We start from the raw sequence: 9,262 nt of genomic DNA on the forward strand, positions 1-9,262 counted from the left end.
AGAGCAGGAGGCCTCCTGAGTGGCTCTGATGTCTGAGTAAGGTCCTAAGAGGGTTCAGGCTGTCAAGCCAAGAGCCAACACAAATAAATAACCCATCCCTCTACTTTGTCTTGGGAGAGTCAGACCAGCTGGACCTGACATGGCAAAGCCCTTTCCAAGCCTCCTCTCTTTTTAGTGTCTCTTCTCTTTCCACCAGAAAAGACTCCTGGGTCATCACGAGTTCCTCCAGCCCCCCCTGTCCCCCCCCAACACACACCTTGGCCCTGAAAGCCTGGCCTGGCTCTGAATATGGAGGCTGAAGAGCCTTCTCTGGCTCCTCTCCCAGGGTCTGTGAATGGGTCTGACTAGGCTTAGCAATTTTCTCTTGGGGCACAGAAAAGCAACTGTTCTCCAGGGTTAAAAGCTGGATTCCAGGACTCCTCCAGCCTGTAGTTGTTGAGGAGCTGTGAATGTCCTGCAGACATTATGAAGAATCACAGCCAGGTTGTCCATCCTCCTGTCTAATGTAGCCCAGGGAGGAAAGGGCCCCAGACTCCACAGGGTAGTTTCTTTTGTTTTTATTTATTTATTTATTTATTTATTTATTTATTTATTTATTTATTTATTTATTTATTTATTTTTCATGTGGAATCTCCTATCGTTTCATTTTGTAAAGCTGATACTACAGGCTGGAGAGCCAGTCATTTTCATTCGGGAGTTATGTCGTTAGATGGGGTGACTTCAAAAACGGTTTTTATCCTTTTCATCAGTGGCCAACTTTCCTGAAGGCTGAGCTTGGGTCTTACTCTGTCCTTTCCACTTCTGTGTTTCATTTGGGCATTTTCCACCCTTTCTCACTATTGCTATCTCCCTCTGACTAAGCTCTGCCTATAGTGAACAGGCCTCTGTGACCAGCGCATGTGAGCAGGACAATCTAGAAATCACATCCCTGTTGTTTAGGTTCCTGAACTGGGGTGGGCATGGGGCACAGGGTGAGTTCTATGCCCCATCTCTGCTGTTCTGCACAAAGCCTGCACCATGTAGCAGATAACAACCAGAGATGTAAAGCAGGCAGAAGCACCTGGCTAAGTCTGAGCAGAGCAGCTAAGGACAAGGTCTGGGGGGGCCTCTTACCTCCCCTGTCACCCCTTCCTTCTCCACCTGTGACCTTTGGGACTGGAGGCAGAGCTGGTACTAGGAGATTTAGCTCAGTGGGCATTTGGGATAAAGTGGTTCCATCCATCTGGAGAGGCTGCACCCCTGGACAGCTGTGGATGGAGGACAGCATAAGCACCCTGTGCTGTTCGAGCCTGCCAGTGGATCTACGAGCCCCAGTCCATGGCTGAAGGATACCAAGGCCAGAACAGAGGTAGAAGAGGGTGGGGAGCTGGCCATGATTTGCTGTCTTATCCTCATTTTTTTCCCCCTGAGGCTCCTGTGTTTTTTGTTTTGTTTTGTCTTGTTTTCTTCTCTCTCTCTCCGTAGTCTATAGCAGACTGTGGAGGAAGGAATGAGCCAGGCCTAGCAATTTCTTCCTCTTTCCTGCCAGGGGTGGGAGCCCTTTTGTTCCCAGCTCAGCTGGGCTTGGACACAACAAACCAAGCCTCAGGATTTGGAAGCCTTTCACTGGGCTTTCTTTCCTGAGTTGTTGAGTGTGGAGAGAGACTCTTCATGGATCTCTCTCCCTTTCTCAAAGAACTCTTGGGAGAGATGGAGAAGGGAGACTGTTGCCTTTGGCTTCCTTCTTCCTTGGGTGCTAGCTCTGCAGGCTGGTCCCCGCTTTGGAACTCACAGGATATGCAGCCCCAATAACACTTTCAACTCTGCCCTGGTTGTCAGGGCTCATTGGGTCCCTTGGAAGTGCTCAGGGTTCAGTAGGCCTTATGGAAACCCAAAAGGAGAATGAGATTTGAGCTCCAGGGTCCTGGGCCCAGGTCGGATGGCTTCAGGTAAGGACAAGGACATCTGCCGAGGACTGGGAGAATGTTGGGTATTTCCCATCCCCAGAAGCAGAAGCGAGACTGCACTGCTTCCTCTTTCTGAGCCCGCTGACGCGCTCTGTGTTCCCTTTGCTTACCCCTTGTTTTCCCTACTTCCGCAGGCCCGTGGTACAGCAGTTTTCTTCACCCTGGGCATTGGCTCCACCCTAAGGCTGTGAAGGGGCAGGTCATAACTTTCTCTGAAAAGACTATAGACCAGGCTGGGCACTGACTGGGCACTCAGATCTTGTCTGTGCCAGGGCCTCCCTAGGGCTCCTCAGCCTGCTGTGTTGACAGCTACAAGCTGCAGTTTCCTCTTCAATGTGCTCAGCCTAGCATATTCTCCTCTCCTGCACCCCAACCCTTCTATCCCCACCCAGACTCTGTGAACTTCAACTCTCCTCTTTCTTGAGACTCACCCTGGGACTCAAGACCAGACACCATCCATTTTGATCCCCGTGTAAGTGGCAGGTTTCCTCTACATGTCCTGGTCCACAATCTGGATGAGCCCTTTGTGGCCAGAGGTCTCTAGCAACCCTTCAAATGAAGCACAGCAAATAAGCTTACTAAATGGATGTGGGTCGAGAGGAAACAGTGCAGTTTTGGGATGCCCAGCAGCCAGAGGAGGCTCAGATTGCTCACACAGTGTATTTTCATGCATGCTTTTGCATGCTGAGCCTTGTGGCCACCCTCCAGGTACCCAGTCTCACTTCAGCCACACTGGTAGGGAAACAGAATCTGGGGAAATAGACACTGCAGAGGCATGAGATGAATTTATTTTCCATAAATCATTGGTGGCTGCCTTGGAGCATCAGGCAAAAGGGCAGCTGCCCTCTGATCCCCAGCTTCCAAGAAACTGGCTCCTCCCTTCAGTGAGATTCTAACCTCTGACAGTGATGGGTGGGGCCTTCAGAGCTCAGGCCTCTCCCCCACCCCCCATCTCAGCCCTGAGCTTTTTACTCATCCACTTCCTGCCTTTCTTTTGCTGTTTATTCTCTCTTTTATTTCCAAGTCACCACATTCTGCCACTCTTCCTCCTCTCTCTATTTTTCACATCTCCAAGGAGCCTTCTTCAAAACTCATGCACCTTCTTCTCTTCTGATTTTACTTAAAAACACTCTCTGGCTCTCATATCAACATTCATTTATTCATTCAGTCAATTTTTTCCCTATTCCTCCAGGTACTCCTTTAGGCCCCATTCGGAATCCAGTCTTTCTGGAGACTAACCTGATCTCTCTTGTTTAACATGCATTTCCTGTAGGTAGGCTTCATGTCTCTTCTAAGTCCCCTCTTGTGCCTTGTGTGTTTCTGACCAGGAACTTCTCAGGAAACTAAGTGAAAGGAGTCCCCAATCTCTTGAGGGCATCTTGCATATTGCTCCAAGCCTGGTCCATGCATGGTGCTCTTAAAACAAACACTTGCTATCTCTTCTCTTTCCCTATCCTCAGCTACATCTGACCTGTGCTTGTGATGAGATGCTTTTCTAGAGAAGGGCACACACAGATGGAGAGCTTTTGCTACCAATGAACAGCTTAACCCATTTTCAAAGCCATAGCATCTCCTCTGAGTTTGAATGGTCTTGTCCCATTTGAGTTTGAATAATCTTGTGCCAGTAGATGGGGCCAGGTGACAGAACCTAGGAGACCATGTCTGTGGTGCCCCTTCCTATGCTCCAGGGGTTTAAGAAGGCCAAAACAGGAGCAGATGGAAGTTGCATTATTTAATTTTTAAAAACTGCTTACTGAGCAAAACTCAGCTACAAGTGGTGATGTTTGAGCAAAAGCCAATGCAAAACAGGAAGCCAGTGGCCTGGTGAATTCTCACACTTGGGGACCAGAAGTGAAAATATTTGGTCTGCCCAGAGGAGCAGTAAACCAACAAAAATATAAGCAGGGCAGTGTTGGAGGCCAAGGCCACAGGGACCCTGCCTTTTCCATGCCCACACATCCCTATTCTTCCATCTCTCGCAGTGCCATGGGCTTGGCTCCCTTCTCCAACGCTTCAATAGGATTTCTCATTCATAAGCAGAGGGCTGCTCAAAAAAAGGTGTGTGGAAAATGGAGGAAGTCCATCATCTTCTATTCTAAGCCTGGTCCGTCTTATAGATAGTGGGCTGAGGTGCTCTGGGTCCCAGGGACCTTGTTTGTGTAAGGTTGACATTGGCCTTGAGAACTTTGAGGCTTCCAGCTGTGAGGTTATTTCCCCAGTGGCTAACATCAGCTCCACCATGTTGGGGTGAGGGTGGTGGAGAGCTGAGTGGATGTGTGGGTGTGTGTGTGTACATGCATGCAGAATTGAGCCAGTCGGGAGGTGGATCATGTCTACTTACCTGTCATAGTCTCAGGAGGTTTAGCATGGTGGGTACCCAATGAAAGTTTGCCCAAAGGGTGGGCAAATACATGTGGAGTGTTTTCAGGCTTCCTCACCTTGTCTCCTGGTTGTATTCTACTGCCTCATGTCTCCCATTTGGTCTGCAGCCCTAAGTCCTTCAACACATAGGAGCTGTAGGGTAAAGAAAGCAGGGAAGGGGATCATCACAGAACCATGTGACTAAGTGAAGAGGGTGATGAGCCTGAAATCAAGCTTCCAATCAGAGTTACCTGAGGCTCTCTCTCTCTTCTAGGTTCGGGCTGATGTCTCCGAAGCACCTGCTTTGGCCACTCTTCCATGACCATTATAATAATGTCTCAATGCTTCCTGAACTGCTTTCACCTGCATTCAAATTCTTCTTTGACATGAATGGAAAAGTTCTACTCATTCATGCATTCATTTATTCACCAAAAGTTTATCGAGTGCTTATTACGATGTACTGGCATTGGTTGGGTGTTAGGGTACAGAGATAAATCAAGAGGAGCTCCTGCTTTCAATGAGCTGCAGTGAATTCTGGATAAAGGACCTTTAATGAAACTTCACAGAGAACGAATGGAAATAGTCAAACTTCAAGACTTTGACGGAGAAGAAAGACCGAGGTACAGATAGACTCATTTGCAAAGAACAAATGATACCTAGAACCCAGAGAGGCAGTCTCTCCATTCCCTGGGGATGCCTCGCCAGCCCAATAGCACGGCTGTGGTAGTTGGTTAGCCCGAGTGAACAGATACCACGAGCTTGCTCTGCCTCCACACCCTCCATTCATGCCAGGCTGCACAGTACCGGCTCTATTACCTTTGCTGACTCTTTGCTGGCTTGGATACTGGGACCACATCTTCTGTTGCCTGTTATGGACTCCATGTCTGAGCCTTCCCACCTCCACTTAGTATAGTCAATATATCATAAACTTCACTTCTTCCAGTGAGTCCAGCAGGTGTGTGCCTAGGACCTGTGAAGTATTTCACACCATTGCAGGTGCACAGGGCACCGAGAGTGATACTTCACACTAGCCATTCTGTTTTCACTGGATGCCGACATAGTAGCAAGTTTCATGTTGGAAGCGCACTCAGGGTCTAAGTGGCTCAGAGGGGCTCTGCAGAGGCCACTTGGGTAGCATTGAAACAGCAACATGGAAGAAGAGCATTTGGGGATGAGGAACTGGCATGCTCAAAGGGCCGGGGCCCTGCACAGCATAGTTTGTTGGGGAAAGGCAGGTGGATATGAGGGCCAGAGGGGAGGAGCAGTGAGGATGTGAAAGAGAAGAAATGAGAAGGAACAGAAGGCAGGTCTTGAAGAACCTTCTGGTTTAAGTAGAAGCTTTGGGTGTTACCTTACAAGTTGTCCAGTGGAACTCAAAGCTCAAATTTGCATTTTCAACTCCTCATCTTAGTCAACAGTGGGGAAGTTTATTTAGTGATAAGGCATGCTGGAGGAAAAAAAAAAAAAAAAAAAAACACCTGACCAGGGGGCTGTGGCAAGTAGTCCCAGAGAGGCACGAAAGAAGCAGTATGGATAACTATAAGGCCACCGGGCTGAGGGGCCATCTAATGGTCACCTTTTTCATTAGGCCAGATCTGCATGATTCCCATGGCTGTGTGAGTGGGGTTACCATTAACCGTCTTGGGAACCTGTAGAGACAATCTAAATTAAGAAGGAAGAAATGAAGCCTCCAGTTTGGCGACACGCAGGGTCAAGCCACGTTGCCTCTGTAAAGGCATTGGAGGAATAAATGCGCCTTGGCAGTCGTGGAGGCAGGAGCTGGTGGAGCCCTCCAGGGGGGCATTTTCAGGGCAGTTGGGACAGTGGCTAAGGATGGGAGCTGTTGTGCTGAGGAGTGCTGAGTTGTGGCAGAGAGGCCGCAGGGCTGCAAGGCTGCATGGCCCCGAGACATGCAGATTATGCAGAGAGTAGCTGCAGGCCACAGGTGGTGCTGCTCTTCTGAAGAGCTGATGATGAAGGAGGAAGAGGGTGGCACTACATCTATCCTTTCTTTGCTCGTGCTCACTCCAGTCCCAACTCTGCAGGTGGGACAATTCACTGCAGGGACCGCTTGGCTGTTACCTCCCCACCCTGCTTATGGGCTGTGATTGTCTGAAGACCCTGAGGCTCCAGGCTGGGGTCTGAAGAGCTCATGCTGATCTCAGGCATGGCTCTGGACACTGTAGGCCAATATGATGGCTGTCTGCTCTTCCTAGAGCTAGTGAGTCTGGGGGGCGGTGATATCCTGAGTTTATGGGGTGTAGATGGCTAGGAATCCTCTCCAGGCCTGTCTTCTCATCCCTACACCATGATGACAGATCCACCAGTGACGCAAGGCTCACAGAGAACACAGAGCACTCACCTCAATTTCCTCAGCCCCCCCGAGCCCTAACTCAGTGCTGGGGCCATCCTGAGAACTACCTAGATATCTTTCCTCTGTCTGAGGAAATGCCACCATCAAGACAAAAGTTCAGCAACTCCAGGATTCCCATGCCCCAGCCCCTCCACGCCCTGTTCTCCCTTCCATGCCCAAGCCATGCACTGCTCACCATCAATTTCAAGTGGCAGCCTCTCCAGAGCGTGGTCCCGCCTTGCTCTGTTTGAAGTGTCCTTTGAGTTTGTTCCCTCTTCTCTATCCCCATTGCCCCTGCCCGATCTGTATGTGTAAGCATCTGTATGGACCGAATGTGGGTGTTCCCTACCCCTCAGTGGTGAAGCCCTAACCTCCAATGTGATGGTAGGGCCTGTTGGAGGTTATAAGATGAGGTCACGGGGATGGAGTCGCATGTTTGGATTAGTGTCTTCATAGGAGAGAGACCACAGCTGTTCTCACAGCTCCAAGGTACCTGTAGACAGTGAAGCAGGCCCTCAGTGGCACCTGGGTGAGCCAGAACCTGGATCCTCCCTTCCCAGCCACCGGAATGCTTCTGGTTAAAGCCCTGACCCCTCCCTGGCTGCGTGCTCTCTTATAACTAGATTTATGGTAGCTTCCTATTCTGCTTATCTACTTCCTGTCTCATCTTTAGTGTAGGATGCTGGGTTCCTTCATGACACTTAGCACGGATGGCAGCACTTGTTAGTACTCAGTTGCTTGGCATTTATCTTTATAACCAGATGGTCTGCTCCAGGAAGCCAAGGCTGGGTATCACATCTGGCATGCAGTAGGTGACTACTGAGGAAATGAAATGCTGTGCTGGTGAGATGGGTCCGTGAGTGGACATGTGTTCGGACACTTGCTGCCAAGCCTGATGACTTGTGTTCTATCCCTGGAATCCAAACAGTGGAAGGAGAGAACCAACTCCATCAAGTTGTCCTCTGACCTTCACATACATAACATGCACACACATATACATACACACGTGCGCACGCTACACACTGAAACAATACAACAACAACAAAATGCTGGCTTCAATAAAGGTCTCCTTGTTTCCTGCCCGGTTTCTTTTGTTGAATGACTTAGGCTTTGGCTAGAATCACCTTTTAGAAACATTGATTTCATCCTACCCAGTCCTTCTTCATCAGTGTCTGCAGATCCCCAGAACCCTGTTTGGAGATTTATGGGAAATCCAGTGAAGGTCAGATCGCTGATAGTGAGGAGGTGCCACAGGCCTCCTCATTGATAACAATACACTTAATTTTAAATTGTGGGTTTGTTTCAAAAGAAACCCTCAAACCCATGAGCACTGCAGGAAACACGTGAGTCAGGGTTCTCAGTATCTGGTGTCCTGTGGGTTGGGGCGATAGTATCGGTACCCGGCTGCCTGGGTATGCTGCCCAGGGTTTCTGTTTGTCCTAGGCAGGCAACAGCCCAGGCTCCCCTTTCTCTGCCCTTCACATGAGGGGCTCTGAGAAGTTTCACTCAGAGTGCAGGTGTTGTATGGGCTCTGTGGGTGGTGCCCAGCCTCTGGGGTGTTGAGTGTTCTGTGGGCACAGAGTCGGCTCTGTGTATGTGACCTGATCTTTTAGGGGGCTGCATGTTTTGTCATGGTATCTGTGGGGTGGGGATAAAGGTATTTGGGGGAGGAGGACAAGGCAATCTCTTGACTATAGTTATTTACAAATTTGGGAAAACACGTTTGGCAGAATTTCCTCCTCTGTCGGTATGAGCCCATTTCCCCTCTCTCTGTGCTAAGCGGAAGTTCCGATGGCTCACAGAAACCCTGAACCACACATTCCTCAGTCTGGAAAAGCCCTCAAAGAAGGTAGTTCAGCTGAAGACCAACTGGGGCCTTCTGTTGGGGACTTTAATCTGAATTCCAGAGAAGCCTGCATGAAGCATTCTATCAGCTGCTGCCTGGAAGAGTCCCCTAGGCTTCCCCAAAGCCCTGCTGCTCTGAAGAACGAACTGGCTTTCAGTCCTACTGACAGTTCTAGGCCAGCGGGCACTCACGGCCCATCTCCGCCTCCATTCTGTCTTGCACATCTGCTCCTCACATTCTCTCTCTTCCAGACAAACTGAGCTCCCTTCTTTCTACAATGATAATCTCTCTTCTCTTTTATCCACCCAGTGCTCAGGCTCCATCCCATCTGTCTCAGTGGCTTTTCCACAGGGAAGACGCCATCCAGGCTCCATTTCCGGGAAAGAATGGTCACTGCACTTCTTTTCTCTAGTCCAGCCAGGAGGTGCCCAGAGTGGGTACATGCCCGTGTTGAATGCCCGTGTGTGGTGCTATTCAACTTCCCTGCAGAGGGGAGGACCAGTGCCTTTCCTGAACACCCTTCCTTCTCAGACTGAATGGGAAGGCATGTGGGAGATGGGGCAGATGTGTGTGTGGAAGGACAGGTGTCTTGGCCACCTCCTTAGACACAGACACCGGGGACTCAGGTGCAGGCCCTAGGCTTGCTGCACTCATGTGGCTAAGGTCAGGGAGTTGTGCCAACCCACACACTGATTGTTGTGGGAAATGCCTCTAGAACAGAACTCGGGAGGCTTCCGGCCTGTGGGAGGAGCCCAG

This window comes from Psammomys obesus, unplaced genomic scaffold (assembly GCF_907164565.1).
Source record: "Psammomys obesus unplaced genomic scaffold, mPsaObe1.curated_primary_1811, whole genome shotgun sequence".
Lineage (NCBI taxonomy): Eukaryota > Metazoa > Chordata > Mammalia > Rodentia > Muridae > Psammomys > Psammomys obesus.